A 21205-nucleotide genomic window follows, 5' to 3' on the forward strand; every position below is an offset into this window, starting at 1 on the left:
GATTTTGGCGTAAAAATGGATTTCTCCGGCTGATCGCCGAACGTGATTTCGACGTCAGCGATCGGAGAATCCCGCCCACTGTACGTGCGGAGTAGAATGCATTGACGCCATTGTTGAGGCGACGGAGAATTTAGATTTGGCGTGAAACCCGGTGGCTGCCACGATTTCGGCATCAGAACCGATTTTCTGCCCAATCACATTTCCTGATTCCAGCGTCGGCCAACGGAGAATCCCGCCCATGGTGTTTGTCACTGTAAATAGTGCCTGACCCTTAGTGGAACCTATACTATATTTGATGCTGACACTGAATGCAAAGTGGGACAATGTTCAAGGCACCCACACTGCATGCACTATTTTGATAAGCATAAAATATTTTTAACCAAATTACACAAAAAAAAAGGCAGGTTTCTTTTAGAAAAGAATTCCACTTTATAGAACACTAACCTTTGCAGGATGACTCTTTCTTGAATAACTGACAGGATATGATGATAAGTAAGATAACACAGACGGTTGGGAATAAAGCTAACCAAATAATGTCAAGGACACAATTCTGCCCTGAAATGAAAACAAAACATTAAAACATTAATAGAAGTTTGTGAGTGTTTAGATTTCAGCACATGTTCGACTAAAGTTATGTTTATTTGTTTGTAATGTTATGGGCCAGGCGTTTTCAGAACCCTAAAATGTATCATGGAGTTCAACCAACCTCCCCCTTTAATGTATTTGTTGCTTTTCCAAGCACACGGCTTGTTCTCCGGGTGTGATACAGCAATTATGGACAAATGGTTTTTAAACACAAAACAATGCTTATTCCTTGAACTCAACTTAACCTTTTAAATAATCACGCCACAAAACTTTTGCACAATTGTTCGATCAAATCCACTCATGCTAAGAAATCGCATAATTTCCCTTTGTCTTGAGGGTATCGGAAACTCCGCAAGGAAAGTGATTCGGGCTTCTCCAAATTCACTTTCTGCTAGGTTCATCACCAAACCCGCCGCCTGAAGTCGATCGAAGAACTCCATACGATGTTTTAAATGTTCTTTCCATGTCTGGAAGTTGGAAATAAAAGCAGATTGTCCCACTTTCTCAATGCAATCCTTCAAATGTGGGATAGGGTAAGAGTCTGTTCTTGTAACTGCATTCACCTTTCGATAGTCCACACACAACCGTTGGATACTGTCTGGTTTAGGTACCATCACTATGGGTGAGCTCCATTGGCTGCAACCCACTTCAATTATGCTATTCTTCAGCATGCTCTCAATCTCTCTGTTAACCTATGCCAATTTTAAAGGATTAAGTCTATATGGATGGTGTTTGATAGGAACAGCATTTCCCATATCTACATCATGTATAGCCATTTTAGTACTTCCCAATTTATCTCCACAAACTTGCCCATGTGATATCAATAACTCTTTCAGGCCAGTTTGTTTTTCCTCTGGAAGGTAACTTAACAATTCAGCCCAATTTTTAAGAACATCCTCATTTTCCCATTTAATTTGAGGTATGTCAAATTCACAGTCATCTGGATTTGGTTTGTCACTTTGAGTTAGAATCATTAAAACCTCCTTTATCTCTCCTTCCCTCTCAAAGTACCTTTTAAGCATATTCACATGACACACTCGGTGAGTCTTCCTTCTATCTGGTGTTTTTACCACATAATGCACCTCACTTAATTTCCTTTCAATCTGATACGGTTCACAAAACCTAGCTTTTACAGGCTCACTTACCACTGGGAACAACACTAAGACTTTATCCCCACTGGCAAAACTACAAACTTTGGTTTTCTTGCCCGCTACCCGTTTCATCACATTTTGTGCAACTTTCAAATGTTGTCTAGCCAATTCACCTGCTCTATTTAATCATTCCCTAAAATTTGACACGTAATCCAATAGTGTAATTTCCGATTTCTCACCCACCAATTTTTCCTTAATCAATTTAAGTGGTCCTCTTACCTCATGAACAAAAATTAGTTCAAAGGGACTAAATTTGGTAGACTCATTCGGTGCCTCCCTAATTGCAAACAATACGAATGGGATTCCTTTATCCCAATCCTCTGGATAATCTTGACAATACACCCTCAACATTGTCTTTAATGTCTGATGCCACCTTTCTAACGCTCCCTGCGATTCTGGATGGTATGCAGTTGATTTAAATTGTTTTATTCCTAAGCTATCCATAACTTCTTTGAATAACTTTGAAGTAAAATTTGATCCTTGATCCGATTGAATTTCTGTGGGTAGTTCATATCTGGTAAAGAATTTAAGTAACTCCTCCACAATCCTTTTAGCTGTAATATTACGTACTGGAATGGCCTCTGGAAATCTAGTAGACACATCCATTATAGTCAAAAGATATTGATTCCCACTTTTTGTTTTAGGAAGCGGTCCTACACAATTGATTAGGACCCTTGAAAAAGGTTCCTCAAATGCTGGAATGGGTATTAAGGGCGCTGGTTTTATCACTGCTTGAGGTTTCCCTATCACTTGACATGTGTGACATGATTGACAAAATTTAACTACACCTTTATGTAGTCCAGGCCAATAAATAATTTTCCTTATTCCCAAATGACCTCCCACTGGTACCTCATGTGCAACTCGCAACACCTCCTTTCTGTACCCTACCGGCAATACTACTTGATGAACTTCTGCCCACTTTTCATCCACCTGCATATGTACAGGTCTCCATCTTCTCATCAAGACATCACTTTTACGGTAACAACACTCTGGTATACTCTCAGATTCCTCTTCCGTATATGCTTTCTGATACATCCGTTTTATTTCTACATCTTTCTGTTGTAACTCCGCCAGTTTTCCTGAGCTAAAAATATCCGCCTCATCTTCCACCTGTTCTTTTTCAACCATCTGACCAAAAATCGTTTCTGATAATTGCACTTCAACTTCATCTTCACTCTTTGATTTCTCCTCTTGTCTTAACCTGTGACTTTGCGACTTTGTTACTACACAACCAGAAAAATCCCAGGATATTCGTCCTTCAACACTTCAGTTGTCTGATTTTCCACTGGCTTACCAACCACAGTAGGCATCACTCCCATCTGCGATCCAGCTATATCATTACCCAAGATAAACTGTATTCCTGGACAAGATAGTTTCTCTATTACTCCTACTACCACTTCACCACTCTTCACTGGACTTTCCGACCTTACCTTATATAATGGAACGCTACTCCTCTCACCCTGAATTCCACATATCACCACCTTTTCTGGCAACATTCTTCCCAAACTACATAATTCCTCATCTCCTACCATTAAAGATTGACTAGCCCCTGTATCTCTTAAAATTGTGACTTCTTTACCTGCTCCTCCTGATATACATAAGTAAACTTTACCCACACAAGTAAATTCTTTAAAGACATCTGGCACCTTCTTAACAATTACTTCTTGAACAGGCTGTACAATCGTTTGCACCTCCTTCGCTTCCCTTGGGCTTTCGTTTACCACTCTAACAAATCCCACTGTCTTATCCTGTTTTACCAGATCAGCCTTCCCAGTGCTTTTCTTCAACCACCAACACTGTGACTTTACATGGCCTAGTTTATTACAGTGAAAACATTTGAAACTTTTCATCTCTTTTCCACTCTCCTGGATTTTTAAAAAAATCTGAGGTACACTCTCTTTATTGTCTCCCATCAGATCATCTTTACCTTTACCACTTGAGTATTTCTCATGTCCCCAGTTTCTATCCCTCACTGGCTGAAACCGATGTCGGAAACCAATCTTTGATTTCCGAACTAATTCATAATCATCTGCCATTTCTGCTGCTAATCTCTGCTCTTCCACATGAGTTTTCACTACATCAGCAGTTGAATTTTTAAACTCCTCCAAAAGTATAATTTCTCTGAGAGCTTCATACGTTTGGTCTATTTTCAAAGCCCTTATCCACCCATCAAAATTACTCTGTTTGAGCCTTTTAAACTCCATGTATGTTTGACCAAATTATTTCCTTAAATTTATAAACCTTTGTCTGTAAGCTTCAGGCACTAGCTCATATGCACTTAAGATGGATTTCTTCACCTCCTCATACGTTCCAGATACCTCCTCCGGTAGTGATGCAAACACTTCACTAGCTCTACCTACCAGCTTTGTTTGAATCAGTAACACCCACATGTCCTGTGGCCATTTCATTTGTTTAGCTACCTTCTCAAATGAAATGAAAAAGGCTTCCACTTCCTTCTCGTCAAACCTTGGCAATGCTTGGACATATTTAAATAGATTCCCACCAAGCCTTCGACTATGACGGTCTTTCTCACTATCCTCATCACTATCATCCAACTGTACGTTTCCCTTTACATCTGCCAATTTTAACTGATTGTCATGTTTTTTGTAAGGGCCCCGAAGAATCCAGCACGAGTTTTAAGGATACAAAATAATAACGTTTATTTGCTATAACAATATATACATAACAGTAGCAGTAACTTCCCTTGCTACCTTCTCCTTCCTCCTGGTTCCTGGACTGGCCAGCTTATTTATAGTAGGAGTTTCTCCGCCCCCCTCATTGGGGAAGTTCATACTCCCATAGGATTGTGGGATAGTCATTAGTCCCCAGCCAATCGTCAGTAGGCAGGTTATAACATCCCTCCCCCCCAAAGTCCAAGGAATCCACCGTAGGCCCTGGCGAAGGAAGGCGTCAAACTCGTTTGGCCGCAGGCCGGACGCCATTTGCATGCGGCGCTGGATCAGGCGGCGTATAACGAGACGGAGACCGGCGCTTCAATGATGAACGGCGCGGTTGTACATCCACAGCCTGTGGACCCGAGGATTCCCCCTCTGATTCATCCTGTGTCTCCGTCTCAGAGTCAGAGTCTGCTGCCTCCGTCATGTCAGCGTCTCTATCCCCATTCGGTCCCGTCACGACCTGCGCAGGCTTCGAGTGAGGCACCAGTGGAAGATTTTGAGGACCATCTTCCCTTGTTTCTGGTCTTTGCCGCTGTTGAACTGAGCTCCGGGGGCGGGGAATCTTTTGCGGGGATGATCTTCTGGACCGGACGTGGTCTACATATTTTCGCTGGAGATGACCCTGGGCTTGCACTTGGTACGATGTAGGGCCCGTTTGGCGAAAGATTACACCAGGAACCCATTGGGCACCACCAGCAAAATTCCGCACGAATACTGGGTCACCGGGCGCAAACTGCCGAATCGGACGATGCCGAGACAATCCCGGTCCCTGCCGTTCTTGTGTGCGGCGTACTTTTGCGCCAATGTCCGGGAAGACCATACTAAGGCGGGTGCGAAGTCTCCGGCCCATTAGGAGTTCTGCGGGAGCTACCCCAGTCACTGTATGGGGGGGTGGTCCTGTACGTAAACAAAAACCGAGCCAGTCTCGTGTCCATTGATCCGGAAGACTGCTTCTTTAGGCCTCTTTTGAATGTTTGCACTGCACGCTCTGCCAAATCATTTGAAGCCGGGTGGTAAGGGGCAGTGCGGATATGGCGGATGCCGTTCGTCTTTGTAAACCTAGCAAACTCCTCACTCGTGAATGGAGTGCCATTATCCGTGACCAGCACCTCGGGGAGGCCATGCGTGCTAAATGATAAACGCATTTTTTCAATTGTTGCGCAGGACGTTGTCCCCTGCATCTTATGCACCTCCAGCCATTTGGACTGGGCGTCAATTAGTAGAAGGAACATGGATCCCTGAAAAGGGCCTGCGAAATCTGCATGTAAGCGTGCCCAAGGCCGCCCTGGCCATTCCCAGTGATGTAGGGGCGCGGCCGGCGGAAGCTTCTGATGCTCCTGGCAAATGGAGCAGTTTTGGGCCACCTTCTCAATGTCGGAGTCGAGGCCTGGCCACCAGACATAACTCCGGGCCAACATTTTCATCTTGGTCATGCCCGGATGCCCATTGTGCAAGTCTGATAATATCAGCTCCTGGCCTTTTTCCGGGACAATCACACGCGTCCCCCACAAGAGGATGCCGTCTTCCACGCTGAACTCTGACAGCTTGGAGGAAAATGCCCGCAACTCGCCTGGGAGCTGTCTATGCTGCCCACCATACAGGACTATGTGCCGAACCTTTGACAGGACTGGCTCCGTCTGGGTCCACTCACGGATCTGTGATGCCGTGACAGGCAAGGTGATCATAAAATTTAGGGTTGCGACCACCTCACCGGTCGTGGGGGTCGACATGGGGCCGGTTGATAAAGGCAATCGGCTCAGTGCGTCGGCATTTGCTATCTGCGTACCTGATTTGTGCTCCAGAGAATACTCATATGCAGCAAGCAACAAAGCCCAGCGCTGGATCCGTGCAGAAGCAATGGGCGGTATTGGCTTATCCTCTCTGAAGAGTCCCAGCAGGGGCTTATGATCAGTCACGATAGTGAAATGGCGGCAGTACACATACTGGTGGAAGCGTTTCACCGCGAAAACCACTGCCAGGCCCTCCTTCTCGATCTGCGCGTACTTTTTCTCCGCTGCAGTCAATGTGCGGGAGGCGAAAGCTATCGGTCGCTCAGCCCCGTTCTCCATCTTGTGGGACAGGACAGCCCCAATACCATACGGGGATGCATCACATGTGACGAGCAAAGGCTTTCCCGGATCATAGTGGGTTAGTAACCCAGATGACGACAATTGTTGCTTTACCCGCCGGAAAGCGGTTTCTTGCGGCTGACCCCAAACCCAGGTGTGATTTTTCTTTAGCAGAAAGTGCAAAGGGGCCAGCGTAGTTGCCAGATTGGGGAGGAACTTCCCGTAATAGTTTACGAGACCGAGAAAAGAACGAAGATGCGAAGTGTCAGTCGGGGTGGGGGCATGTTGAATTGCACGCACCTTCTCTGCGACGGGGTGCAGACCCTTGCGGTCCACCCGATAACCTAGGTAGACTACTTCTTTTGCCTGAAATACGCACTTTGTGTGACGTAAACGGACTCCAGCCTCCGAAAGGCGTTTAAGGACAGCCTCCAGATTTTCCAAATGCTCTTGCTCCAACGTCCCTGTAATCAACACGTCATCTAGGTAGACAGCCACACGTGGTAAACCTCTCAAAATGCCCTCCATAACACGTTGAAAAATTGCGCAGGCAGAGGATACTCCAAAGGGCAACCGTGTATATTCATACAGGCCCCGGTGTGTGTTAATTGTTACATATGGTCGGGAGGCAGGGTCCAGCTCCAACTGCAGGTAGGCGTGACTCATATCTAATTTTGTGAATGAGAGTCCGCCTGCAAGTTTCGCGTAGAGATCCTCTATGCGAGGCATTGGGTATCGGTCGAGTCGGGAAACTGTATTCACTGTAAGTTTATAGTCGCCACACAAGCGAACTGTGGCATCTGGCTTCATTACTGGTACAATTGGTGCTGCCCAGTCAGCAAAACGGACGGGCCTGATAATACCCAAACTCTCCAAACGAGTGAGCTCCCCTTCTACCTTCTCGAGCAAAGCGTAAGGCACTGGGCGCGCCTGGAAATAGCGCGGCGTGGCTCCTGGTTCAACTTGGATACGGGCGGACTTCCGGGTGCGGCGATGACCAGCTGAGTCGCACGTTTCGGCAGCTCCCGGTGAAACGGACTTTGGGGCTCTTGATAGGAGCCCCAACGGCAATTTTGACGGCTAAAAACACTGTGCGGTAAACCAGAAGGGAATCCCCCCCTGGATACGGATGAAAAAAGGAGGAGAAAGTGGCCGGATTGCAGTGGATCCTTTAGAACAGCGGCAAGGAAGGCAAGCAGAAACCAAGATGGCGTCGGAAGGTGGCAGTTTAACATGGGGCCCTGAACAACAAGAGTTCTTGAAATGCTGTGTGGAAGAGCTCAAAAAGGAAATGAAGAAAGAGCTGTTGGCCCCGATACTACAGGCGATCGAAGGGCTAAAGGAGGAACAAAAGACCCAGGAGCGGGAGCTTCGGGTCGTGAAGGCAAAGGCAGCCGAGAATGAGGACGACATACAGGGCCTGGTGGTGAAGACGGAGACGCATGAGGCACATCAGAAACGATGTGTGGAAAGGTTGGAGGCACTGGAGAACAACGCAAGGAGGAACAACCTGAGGATTCTTGGTCTTCCTGAAGGTGCGGAGGGAGCGGACGTCGGGGCATATGTGAGCACGATGCTGCACTCGTTAATGGGAGCGGAGGCCCCGGCGGGTCCGTTGGAGGTGGAGGGAGCATACCGAGTGATGGCGCGAGGACCGAGAGCAGGAGAAATTCCCAGAGCCATAGTGGTGAGATTCCTCCGTTTTAAGGATAGAGAAATGGTCCTTAGATGGGCAAAGAAAACTCGGAGCAGTAAATGGGAGAACGCGGTGATCCGCGTTTATCAAGTCTGGAGTGCGGAGGTGGCGAGAAGGAGGGCGAGCTTTAATCGGGCCAAGGCGGTGCTTCATAAAAAGATAAAATTTGGAATGCTGCAACCGGCAAAACTGTGGGTCACATATCGAGGGAGGCACCACTACTTTGAGACGGCGGATGAAGCGTGGACTTTTATTGTGGAAGAAAAACTGGAATGAGCGGGTTATTAAAAAGAACGTTTGAACAAAGTGGTGGGGCGAATGTGGGGGGCGAAGAGGGGGGTTAAAAAGGGGGGAAAGAGGAGTTTTATGTACTAATCCTGCGATGTGGTAACTTTTCTCTCTTCCACAGGTGGTGATGGGGGGAGGAGGGGAGGTGGAGGAGATGGGGCGTTGGCCATTGGGGGCGGGGCCAAGGGAGAAGCGCGGGCTTGGTTCCCGTGCTATGATAATCATGGCGGGAATAGAGAAGCAGGAAGGAGGGGGCGTCGCACGATGCGAGCCGAGGTCACGGGGGGAAGCCGAGGTCGGCCAGAGTTTGCTGACTTCTGGGAGCAACATGGGGGGAGTAATTACGCTAGCGGGGGATCTAGCGGGGGGGGGGGGTGGGAGGGGGGAATTACTGGGTTGCTGCTGCTGGGGAGAGGGGGGAGCTGGTATGGGAGGGGATGGGCGGGGGTGGCACCGCCTGGGGGAGATACAGCTGCGTGGGAACCGGGTGAGGAGCTGGAAAAAGGGGATGGCTAATCGACAAGGGGGGGGGGGTAGGAAGCCCCCCAACCCGGCTGATCACGTGGAACGTGAGAGGGCCGAACGGGCCGATAAAGAGGGCACGGGTACTCGCACACCTTAAGAAACTTAAGGCAGATGTGGTTATGTTACAGGAAACGCACCTAAAACTGATAGACCAGGTTAGGCTACGCAAAGGATGGGTGGGGCAGGTGTTCCATTCGGGGCTAGATGCGAAAAACAGGGGGGTGGCTATATTAGTGGGGAAGCGGGTAATGTTCGAGGCAAAGACTATAGTGGCGGATAACGGGGGCAGATACGTGATGGTGAGTGGCAAACTACAGGGGGAGACAGTGGTTTTGGTAAACGTATATGCCCCGAACTGGGATGATGCCAATTTTATGAGGCGGATGCTAGGACGCATTCTGGACCTAGAGATGGGAAAGCTGATAATGGGGGGAGATTTTAATACAGTGTTGGAACCAGGGCTGGATAGGTCGAAGTCCAGGACTGGAAGGAGGCCGGCAGCAGCCAAGGTACTTAAAGATTTTATGGAGCAGATGGGAGGTGTAGACCCGTGGAGATTTAGCAGACCTAGGAGTAAGGAGTTCTCGTTTTTCTCCTATGTCCATAAAGTCTACTCACGAATAGACTTTTTTGTGCTGGGAAGGGCGTTGATCCCGAAGGTGAGGGGAACGGAGTATACGGCTATAGCCATTTCGGATCACGCTCCACACTGGGTAGACTTGGAGATAGGGGAGGAAACAGGAGGGCGCCCACCCTGGAGAATGGACATGGGACTAATGGCAGATGAGGGGATGTGTCTAAGGGTGAGGGGGTGCATTGAAAAGTACTTGGAACTCAATGATAATGGGGAAGTCCAGGTGGGAGTGGTCTGGGAGGCGTTGAAGGCGGTGGTTAGAGGGGAGCTGATATCAATAAGGGCACATAAAGGGAAGCAGGAGAGTAAGGAACGGGAGCGGTTGCTGCAAGAACTTTTGAGGGTGGACAGACAATATGCGGAAGCACCGGAGGAGGGACTGTACAGGGAAAGGCAAAGGCTACATGTAGAATTTGACTTGCTGACTACGGGCACTGCAGAGGCACAATGGAGGAAGGCACAGGGTGTACAGTACGAATATGGGGAGAAGGCGAGCAGGTTGCTGGCACACCAATTGAGGAAAAGGGGAGCAGCGAGGGAAATAGGGGGAGTGAGGGATGAGGAAGGAGAGATGGAGCGGGGAGCGGAGAGAGTGAATGGAGTGTTCAAGACATTTTATAAAAAATTATATGAAACTCAACCCCCGGATGGGAGGGAGAGAATGATGGGCTTCTTGGATCGGCTGGAATTTCCCAAGGTGGAAGAGCAGGAAAGGATGGGACTGGGAGCACAGATCGAGGTAGAAGAAGTGGTGAAAGGAATTAGGAGCATGCAGGCGGGAAAGGCCCCGGGACCGGATGGATTCCCAGTCGAATTCTATAGAAAATATGTGGACTTGCTCGCCCCGGTATTGACGAGGACCTTTAATGAGGCAAAGGAAAGGGGACAACTGCCCCCGACTATGTCTGAAGCAACGATATCGCTTCTCTTAAAGAAGGAAAAGGACCCGCTACAATGCGGGTCCTATAGACCTATTTCCCTCCTAAATGTAGATGCCAAGATCCTGGCCAAGGTAATGGCAATGAGAATAGAGGAATGTGTCCCGGGGGTGGTCCACGAGGACCAAACTGGGTTTGTGAAGGGGAGACAGCTGAACACGAATATATGGAGGCTGTTCGGGGTAATGATGATGGCCCCACCAGAGGGGGGAACGGAGATAGTAGTGGCGATGGATGCTGAGAAAGCATTTGATAGAGTGGAGTGGGATTATTTGTGGGAGGTGTTGAGGAGATTTGGTTTTGGAGAGGGGTATGTTAGATGGGTGCAGCTGTTGTATAGGGCCCCGATGGCGAGCGTGGTCACGAATGGACGGGGATCTGCATATTTTCGGCTCCATAGAGGGACAAGGCAGGGATGCCCTCTGTCCCCATTATTGTTTGCACTGGCGATTGAGCCCCTGGCGATAGCGTTGAGGGGTTCCAAGAAGTGGAGGGGAGTACTTAGAGGAGGAGAAGAACACCGGGTATCTTTGTATGCAGACGATTTGCTACTATACGTGGCAGACCCGGCGGAGGGGATGCCAGAAATAATGCGGATACTTGGGGAGTTTGGGGATTTTTCAGGGTATAAATTGAACATGGGGAAAAGTGAGTTGTTTGTGGTGCAGCCAGGGGAGCAGAGTAGAGAAATAGAGGACCTACCATTGAGGAAGGTAACAAGGGACTTTCGTTACCTGGGGATCCAGATAGCCAAGAATTGGGGCACATTGCATAGGTTAAATTTAACGCGGTTGGTGGAACAAATGGAGGAGGATTTCAAGAGATGGGATATGGTATCCCTGTCACTGGCAGGGAGGGTGCAGGCGGTTAAGATGGTGGTCCTCCCGAGATTCCTCTTTGTGTTTCAGTGCCTCCCGGTGGTGATCACGAAGGGTTTTTTAAAAAGGATTGAAAAGAGCATCATGGGTTTTGTGTGGGCCGGGAAGACCCCGAGAGTGAGGAAGGAATTCTTACAGCGCAGCAGGGATAGGGGGGGCTGGCACTACCTAGCCTAAGTGAGTATTATTGGGCCGCTAATATTTCAATGGTGAGTAAGTGGATGGGAGAGGAGGAGGGAGCGGCGTGGAAGAGATTAGAGAGGGCGTCCTGTAGGGGGACTAGCCTACAGGCTATGGTGACAGCCCCATTGCCGTTCTCACCGAGGAACTACACCACAAGCCCGGTGGTGGTGGCTACACTGAAGATTTGGGGACAGTGGAGACGGCATAGGGGAAAGACTGGAGCCTTGGGGGGGTCCCCGATAAGAAACAACCATAGGTTTGCCCCGGGGGGAATGGATGGGGGATATGGAATGGGGCAAATAGCAGGAATAACGCAACTGAAAGATCTGTTTGTGGATGGGAAGTTCGCGAGTCTGGGAGCGCTGACCGAGAAATATGGGTTGCCCCAAGGGAATGCATTCAGGTATATGCAACTGAGGGCTTTTGCGAGGCAACAGGTGAGGGAATTCCCGCAGCTCCCGACACAAGAGGTGCAGGACAGAGTGATCTCAAAGACATGGGTGGGGGATGGTAAGGTGTCAGATATATATAGGGAAATGAGGGACGATGGGGAGACTATGGTAGATGAACTAAAAGGGAAATGGGAAGAAGAGCTGGGGGAGGAGATTGAGGAGGGGCTGTGGGCAGATGCCCTAAGCAGGGTAAACTCGTCGTCCTCATGTGCCAGGCTAAGCCTGATTCAGTTTAAGGTATTACACAGGGCGCATATGACTGGAGCACGGCTCAGTAAAATTTTTGGGGTGGAGGATAGGTGTGCGAGGTGCTCGAGAAGCCCAGCGAATCATACCCATATGTTTTGGTCATGCCCGGCACTACAGGGGTTTTGGATGGGGGTGACAAAGGTGCTTTCAAAAGTAGTGGGGGTCCAGGTCGAACCAAGCTGGGGGTTGGCTATATTTGGGGTTGCACAAGAGCCGGGAGTGCAGGAGGCGAGAGAGGCCGATGTTTTGGCCTTTGCGTCCCTAGTAGCCCGGCGCAGGATATTGTTAATGTGGAAAGAAGCCAAGCCCCCGGGGGTGGAGACCTGGATAAATGACATGGCAGGATTTATAAAGCTAGAGCGGATTAAGTTCTTTCTATGGGGGTCGGCTCAAGGATTCACCAGGCGGTGGCAACCGTTCGTCGAATACCTCGCAGAAAGATAGATGGAATGGAAAAAAGAAGGCAGCAGCAGCAGCCCAGGATCGGGGGGGGGGGGCGGGGGGAGAGGGGGAACCAGAAGGACTCTCAGGGTTGTTAATATATACTGTATAATATGTATAGGTCGTTGCGACAGATAATTATATATTGGACTGTTAAATTATATTTTTGGAGAGTGTTACTTGTGATAAGGCAGTTGCCAATTAGGGTTAGTTTTCATTTTTGTTATTTATTATTCATTCATTTTTTGTTTATAAAATAGGTCGTTGTTATTTATGTTGTTATAATATTGTGTAAAGGATGCACAATGTACTGTGTTGGTTGACCAAAAATTTTCAATAAAATATTTATTAAAAAAAAAACTTGGATACGGGCTACGGCCCCTTTTATTTTACCCAAACCAGGCTGGAATACCTCTGGGTATCGTCCTAGCACCTCAGTCAACCCTCCAGAAACTGTTTGGAGGATGTGCTGCCATTGCAACCGCAAATGGCGCAACCAGTCCCGACCCAACAGGCTGGGCCCATGGCCGCGCACCACGATAAGTGGGAAACGCCCCTCCTGGCATCCATAAACAACAGGGGTCATTGTAGTTCCTGCAATGTCCAGTGGTTCCCCCGTGTAGGTTGCCAACCTGCCTGTGAGTCAGTTAATGTAAGGGTCTGTATACCCTGCTTGATGCGGTCGAATGTCCTCTGGGCGATCACGGAGACCGCTGCGCCAGTATCCAACTCCATCTCCAGCGGGTGGCCATTGACCCGTACTGTCATCTTAATGGGGGCCACACGGGGAGCTGCCACACAATGCGGCTGCAGGCAGTCGTCCTCCGTCTCCATGTCCTCAGGAGTGGTCGCCGCAGGTTCATCCACATGGAAGGTACGGCCTCTGGGCTGGTCCCAGTTACGGCCCCTGGGCTGGTCCCAGTTTCGGTCGGAACGACGGCGCCTCTGGCGTCCCCAGGACCGCTGTCCGCGACGGGGTCGGCGCCTACAAGTCTGACACGGACATGGCTCCTCATCCATTGGCTCTGGAGAAGGCTCCCTTCGCGGAGGAATGTCCGATGGCCACTGGCGTCGGTCTGGTCGTTGCCTCGCCCAAGGTACCGCAGGAGTGCGGGGGGACGTTTTTGGGCGGAAAGGGTTGCGCCCCAAGGCATGCACTTCCATTCCCTGTAGCTCCTGTACTCCTCGCTCTGCGCTCTCTCGGGACAAGACTATTTGTATTGCCTGTTGAAAAGTCAATGTTAGCTCCACTAACAACTTTCTCTGGGTGGCCGCATTGTTAATACCGCAAACCAAACGGTCGCGTAACATTTCTGACAAGGTCTCACCATAGTCACAGTATTCCGCAATCCCGCGTAGCCTGGATAAAAAATCGGCAAGGGATTCTCCAGGGGTCCTCTCAGCGGTATTAAACCGGTAACGCTGGACTATCGTGGACGGGGTTGGGTTAAAGTGTTGCCCCACTATATTCACAAGTTCGTCAAACGTTTTGGTGTCCGGCGCAGCTGGGTACGTAAGGCTCCTAATCACCCCAAACGTATGCGGCCCGCAGGCGGTGAGCAATATGACCACCTGGCGCTCGTTTTCAGTGATATTGTTTGCCCGGAAATAGTAACGCATCCGTTGTGTGTACTGGTTCCAGCTTTCCAGCGCAGCATCAAAAATATCCAAACGTCCGTACAGAGGCATGGTATAATAGAAAACAACTTCCAACCTGTATCCAACAAAAATCCAGGGAGGTGGCTTCAGCAGTGTAGACAGCTATTCACTTTTACCTTCGTCGCCAGTTTTATAAGGGCCCCGAAGAATCCAGCACGAGTTTTAAGGATACAAAATAATAACGTTTATTTGCTATAACAATATATACATAACAGTAGCAGTAACTTCCCTTGCTACCTTCTCCTTCCTCCTGGTTCCTGGACTGGCCAGCTTATTTATAGTAGGAGTTTCTCCGCCCCCCTCATTGGGGAAGTTCATACTCCCATAGGATTGTGGGATAGTCATTAGTCCCCAGCCAATCGTCAGTAGGCAGGTTATAACAATGTTTCATGGCCATTTTCTGAAGTTCAAACTCCCTCTCTATCTTTTTCCCTGATCTGTATCTCCCTTTCTTTTTCTTTCTGTTCTGCTAGGGCTATTCTTTCTTTTCTCCTTTCTTCTCTCTCCTTTTCTTCGCTCTCTCTTTCTTTTTCCTCTCTCTCTCTTTCTCTCTCTTTTTCACCTCTCTCTCTCTCGTATTCAAGCCGCTTTAATTCTTTCTTATGTTCCATTTGTTTAATTTGCAACTGAATTTTTGCCATTCCCAATGAGTCAAACTCGATCTCAGGCAACTTTAAATGCTTAACCACCGCCATAATTACCTCATCTTTTCGCATTTTGTCAGGTAATGTTAACTGCTATGTTTTTGCTAGACCTAACAGTCTGTTTTTTACTCTCTGAAAGTAAGGTATCACGTGTTATCGTGTCCACCCCCAAAAACCTCTGAGCCTCTGAAAGAGCCATTGTCCACAACACACACTCCCCACTTAAACTAAAATACCACACCGGAAAAGCAACACTCCTTCACTGTCTTTAAGTTCACAAAAGCCAATCCAACAGATAGCCTTTTTTCCCCCTGGAGTCCCCAATTGTTATGGGCGAGGCGTTTTCAGAACCCCAAAATGTATCATGGAGTTCAACCAACTTCCCCCTTTAATGTATTTGTTGCTTTTCCGAGCACACGGCTTGTTCCCCAGGTGTGATACAGCAATTATGGACAAATGGTTTTTAAACACAAAACAATGTTTATTCCTTGAACTTTTAAATAAACATTGGATCTCTTAACACCCCTTACTTCAAAGATAACCCCCAAAATAATACAACACAAAATAATCCATCAAAATGTTCCTTCAAACATCCAAAAAGACTTAACACCTTTAAATAGAAACACACCAGGTTAAAGGCATTACTTTTATGAGCTTAAATCACCCAAATGATCCAGAGATAGTATTTCATAGCAGAGATCGCAGCAGATCCAGCTCACTGCAAAACACAGACACCCCCAGCTCTTCTGAAAAGACCTGCAAAATGGCTGATCTAAAGCCCTGCTCCACCCACACTCTGACATCACTGCATTTCTTAAAGGTACATTGCTTAAACATCCATTTCTTAAAGGCACTCCCACATGACAGTAAAGAATTCTTAGAATGTGTAAATGTAACAAGCTTCCACTGAAGAATTAGACAAATTACTAATTATCAAATAATACTAATAATTACAGGAATGCCTGGATTATTAACAAAGGCAAGTTATATAGGTAGGGTGGGAAGGTTTCAATTTTAACTCCACAGCATTTATATTTTATCCTTAAATATAAGCAGAATACTGCAGATGCTGGAAATCTGCAATAAAAACTGGAGTTTTAGCTCAGGATGAATACTTCTGTTCCTTAAGGCCCATAGGCAATGCTGCTGTCTTAGCCTCTGATGTGTTAGGTAGGTCGGTTCGGTGTGGACTGCACTTGATGCAGCGATGCGAGAAACAGACCTCTAACACTGCAGAAGATCCAACACGGTTTTATTGAACGATAGAACTAACATACATATTTAACAGTGGGTCGACATTATACTGAGCTGACTGGAGGCCTTGTACTAGCCTGACCAGACTTACTAGTTACCGCATGGTGTTTGCAATGTGCTAGTTCATGGACTCTGACTGTCTCAGTAGCTGGGTCCCGAGAGAACGGGAAACCTACTGCCCTCTGACTTTATAGTGGTGGTGTCCTGTCTGGTGATTGGCTGCACAGTGCCGTGTGCTCACTGGTCCTCCTGTGTGTCAATCACTGCCTGTCTGCACTTCATTATATACATGCGTGGATATTATGACATCTCCCACCTTTAAAAAAAAAAATACTAAGGTGTGGATGCTTATAAATATATATATATATGTATGTATGTATATGTGCCTGACTATATACAGAAAGATGTCTAAACAAATACATAGGAAGGTTGCGATAGTGCAGATACATGGCAAACAAAACAATATTTACAGAGGTCCAATTGGTGAAGTCACAAAAATGTACAAAAGCTGTCTGTCGATTTAGCCTTTGTGGTGGGCGACGAATTCTTGTTGATCGCCACAGAGGCGGATTAGGAGCTGCCTGCGCTTGGAGAGGCGGGATCGCTGGCATCGCGGTGACCGCGTGGACCGGCAGGATTGCTGGCAGATCGGTGGCCTCGTGGTCGGGTATGTCCAGAGGAGGCATCGTAGGCGGCGGGGCACACCGGTCAGATAGCGGGTGTGGAACTCTTCGCAGTGCCCGTCTGTTGCGCCGTAGCAGGATCAGCCATGTGGACAAGGAATGATCTTGGAGTCACTTGTTTGAGCACAACAGCTGTGGTTGACCAGCCGCCCTCAGGCAACTGTACGCAAACATGATCAGTTGGGGCCAGCTCGGGCAGATCCGTGGCATGGGCATCGTACATGGCTTTCTGTTCGGCCCATGACTGCTGCATTTTCTGTAGGACTGTGAGGTGGTCAATGTCGGGAACGTGGATGGCTGGAACTGTGGTCCTCAGAGTGCGATTCATGAGCATCTGGGCTGGAGACAACCCAGTGGACAGTGCGGTCGCCCTGTATGTCAGCAGCGCCAGGTTAAAATCGGAGCCTGAATCTGCAGCTTTGCTCAGCAGCCGCTTTACAATGTGGACCCCTTTTTCGGCCTTCCCGTTTGACTGCAGGTAGTGGGGACTGGAGGTTACGTGACGGAAGTTGTAGGACTGTGCGAAGTCAGACCATTCCTGGCTGTAAAAGCAAGGACCGTTGTCGCTCATTACCGTGAGCGGTATCCGATGCCTGATGAACGGTTCTTTGCAGGTTTTGATTACCGCCTTCGACGTGAGGTCGGACAGTTTCTCTACTTCTGGGTAACTGGAGAAGTAGTTGACCAGGAGTACGTAGTCACGCCCCTTTGCGTGGAAAAGGTCTACACCTACTTTGGACCACGGAGAGGTCACAATCTCGTGATGCTGCAACGTTTCTTTGGATTGAACTGGCTGAAACTTCTGACAGGTAGGGCAGTTGAGGACTGTGTCGGCAATGTCCTGGCTGTTGCCCAGCCAATAGACCGCCTCCCGAGCTCTGCGTCGGCATTTCGCGACCCCAAGGTGGCCCTCATGGAGTTGGCCCAGCACCATAGCCCGCATGCTCTGAGGAATTACGGTTCTGTTGAGTTTCAGAAGGATTCCCTCCACCACCGTCAGGTCGTCTTTTACGTTATAGAACTGGGGACATTGTCCCTTCTGCCAGCCATTGCTGAGGTGCTGCATCACGCGCTGCAGCAGAGGATCCTTGACTGTTTCCTCACGGATTTTGTCACACGGTGTGGTAATGGGCCTGGATAGGGCATCTGCAATGATCAGCTCTTTGCCTGGCGTGTAGACCAGTTCGAAGTCGTAGCGGCGTAGCTTTAGAAGAATACGCTGTAACCGAGGTGTCATGTTGTTTAAATCCTTCTGGATTATATGGACTAGAGGCCTGTGGTCCGTCTCTACCGTGAATTTCGGCAGGCCATAAACATAGTCGTGGAACTTGACTATCCCTGTTAGGACGCCCAGACACTCCTTCTAAATCTGAGCTTAACGTTGATCAGTGGGCGTCATGGCCCTGGAGGCATACGCCACTGGAGCCCAGGACGCGGAGTCATCCCGCTGAAGGAGCACAGCCCCAATGCCGTCCTGGCTTGCATCAGTTGATATCTTGGTTTCCTTGGTTGGGTCGAACAACGCTAGGACCGGGGCTGTCGTGAGTTTTGCTTTCAACTTGCGCCATTCCTCTTCATGCGTGGGCAGCCACTGGAATTCCGTCGATTTTTGACGAGATAGCGGAGGGCCGTGGTGTGGGATACCATATTGGGAATGAATTTCCCCAGGAAGTTGACCATTCCGAGCAAGCGGAGGACCGCCTTTTTGTCCTCCGGGGTCTTCATGGCGTTGATCGCCGAGACCTTGTCGGCGTCTGGCCGTACGCCCTGCTGCGAGATGTGGTCACCAAGGAATTTGATCTCTGATTGACCAAATGAGCTCTTGGCCTTGTTGAGCTGAAGACCATGTTCATGAATTCTTTGGAATACATGCTTGAGGCGAGCGATGTGTTCCTGGGGCGTTATGGACCAGATAATGACATGGTCAACGTACACTCGCACCCCCTCGATACCCTCCATCATCTGCTCCATGATGCAGTGAAATACTTCGGAGGCAGATATGATCCCAAAAGGCATCTGGTTGAAGCAGTAACGACCAAACGGGATGTTGAACGAGCACAACTTGCGACTGGACACGTCCAGCTGTATTTGCCAAAAACCCTTGGAGGCGTCGAGCTTAGTAAAGAATTTGGCATGAGCCATCTCACTGGTCAACTCTTCTCGTTTTGGTATCGGGTAATGCTCCCGCATGATGTTTCGGTTTAGATCCTTAGGGTCAATGCAAATGCGAAGCTCCCTGACGGCTTCTTGATGCAGACCATGGAGCTGACCCAGTCTGTGGGCTCTGTAACCTTTGATATGATGCCCTGGTCTTGGAGGTCCCGTAATTGCTTCTTCAGACGATCCTTGAGGGACGCCGGCACCCGGCGAGGTGCATGAATTACCGGGGTGGCGTTCGGCTTGAGCAGGATTTTGTATCGGTATGGGAGCGTGCCCATTCCGTCGAACACGCTGTGGTACTGCGTGTTGATGTCATCTATGTCGACTTGCAAGTTTCCATCGGGCGAGGCCGTCGCCGGTGATGGTGACATGGTGTGGACGTGTTGAACAAAGTTCAGGAGCTTGCAGGCACGAGCACCGAGCAGAGATGCTCTGTCAGGCCCGACGATTTCAAACCGCAGCGTCGCCTTGATCTCCTTATTAGATACCCCCAGTTGACACGAGCCACTGGCAGCTATGGCGTTGCCATGGTAATTAAGGAGCTGGCAGGCCGGTGGAAGAATGCTTGGTCTGGTGCGGATGGTGTCGAGGTCGGATATCGAGATGAGGTTCGCCGATGCGCCGGTGTCCAGTTTGAACAGGATGCGGGCCTTGTTCACTGTGAGTACAGCAGACCACTCGTCGTCGGGATCCACACTGAGGATCGAGAGGCGTTGCTTGGTGTGGTGGAAGGCAGCGCATGTGTAGTTATGATGCCCACCCGGTGTGGGGACTTGAGGCACTCAGCATTAGGGTCCGTTGGGCTGTAGGGATCGTAATCTGGCATGCCTTGTTGTATTGAGCGGACACTTCTGCGCCGCAGGTGGGATCACTGGCTGCTGAACGGTGGAGCAGATCTGCAAAGGGCTGCGTAGTGGCCAAGCTTGCCACACTGTAGACACTGGCGTCCTTTTGCCGGACGTTGCCGCTTTAAATGGGTGGAGCCACAATTTGGACACGTCATGACGCCGTCGTCAGTGCGTTCCTTGCGCCATCGCGCATGCGCAGTGCGGTCGGTCGATGTACGCACCTGCGCAGTCGGGTTGTCGGGCTCGTCGTCCACTCGCTCGTGGTGCACATGCGCAGGGAACCGGGAAAAGCGCGCGAAATGGCCACTCTCCTCGATGCTCAGGCCCTGCATTTGTGCAATGCCCTGCACCCGTTCCGCTTTGTGGGAGGCCAGCTTCGCAGTTTCTGTCGCCCTGATGTGGGAGTAACAATTCTTAGCATGCTCATGGACAACGCACGTCTCAATAGCGACAGAGAGGGTCAACTGTTTGACTTTCAGGAGCTGCTGCCGAAGGAGTCGGTGTGGACCCTGAAAACGATCTGATCCCGGATCATGGAATCAGCCGTCGAGTCATAGTTACATGACTGCACTAGGATGCGGAGATGGGTGACAAAGGACTGAAAAGGTTCATCCTTACCCTGTAGCCTCTGCTGGAAAACGTACCGTTCAAAGCTCTCATTCGCCTCAATGTCGCAGTGGCTGACAAACGTCAGGACTGTTTTGAATTTTGTTTTGTCTTTGCCGTCAGCGAACGTGAGGGAGTTGTAGATGTGGATGGCGTGGTCCCCCGCGGCAGAGAGAAATAGCGCGATCTCCCTGGCATCCGATGCTGCTTTGAGGTCGGAGGCCTCGATGTACCAGAGGAACTTTTGCTTGAAGAGCTTCCAATTTGCGCCGAGGTTGCCGGAGATGCGGAGCTGCGGAGGAGGCTGGATGTTTTCCATGTCACCGGATGGCTGCTTGCTGGTCAATGCTGATTCACTCGAGGTAGGTCCGTCAATTATCAGTATCACTCCGGTACCATGATGTGTTCGGCAGGTCGGTTCGGTGTGGACTGCACTTGATGCAGCGATGTGAGTAACAGACCTCTAACACTGTAGAAGATCCAACACGGTTTTATTGAACGATAGAACTAACATACATATTTAACTGTGGGTCGACACAATACTGAACTGACTGGAGACCTTGTACTAGCCTGACCAGACTTAC

The 21205-nt window shown here is 49.2% G+C and overlaps 1 long non-coding RNA gene across 1 annotated transcript in view; it reads right to left on the reverse strand.

Annotated features, from left to right (window-relative positions):
- Positions 1-454: 454 nt before the first annotated feature.
- Positions 455-21205, reverse strand: part of LOC140409558 (uncharacterized) — a 65493-nt gene continuing 44742 nt past the window's right edge. The window contains exon 3 of the long non-coding RNA XR_011940396.1: positions 455-555. This is a non-coding gene — a long non-coding RNA (uncharacterized lncRNA). The remainder of the gene's footprint in view (positions 556-21205) is intronic.

Source organism: Scyliorhinus torazame, chromosome 3, assembly GCF_047496885.1.
Source record: "Scyliorhinus torazame isolate Kashiwa2021f chromosome 3, sScyTor2.1, whole genome shotgun sequence".
Taxonomy (NCBI): domain Eukaryota; kingdom Metazoa; phylum Chordata; class Chondrichthyes; order Carcharhiniformes; family Scyliorhinidae; genus Scyliorhinus; species Scyliorhinus torazame.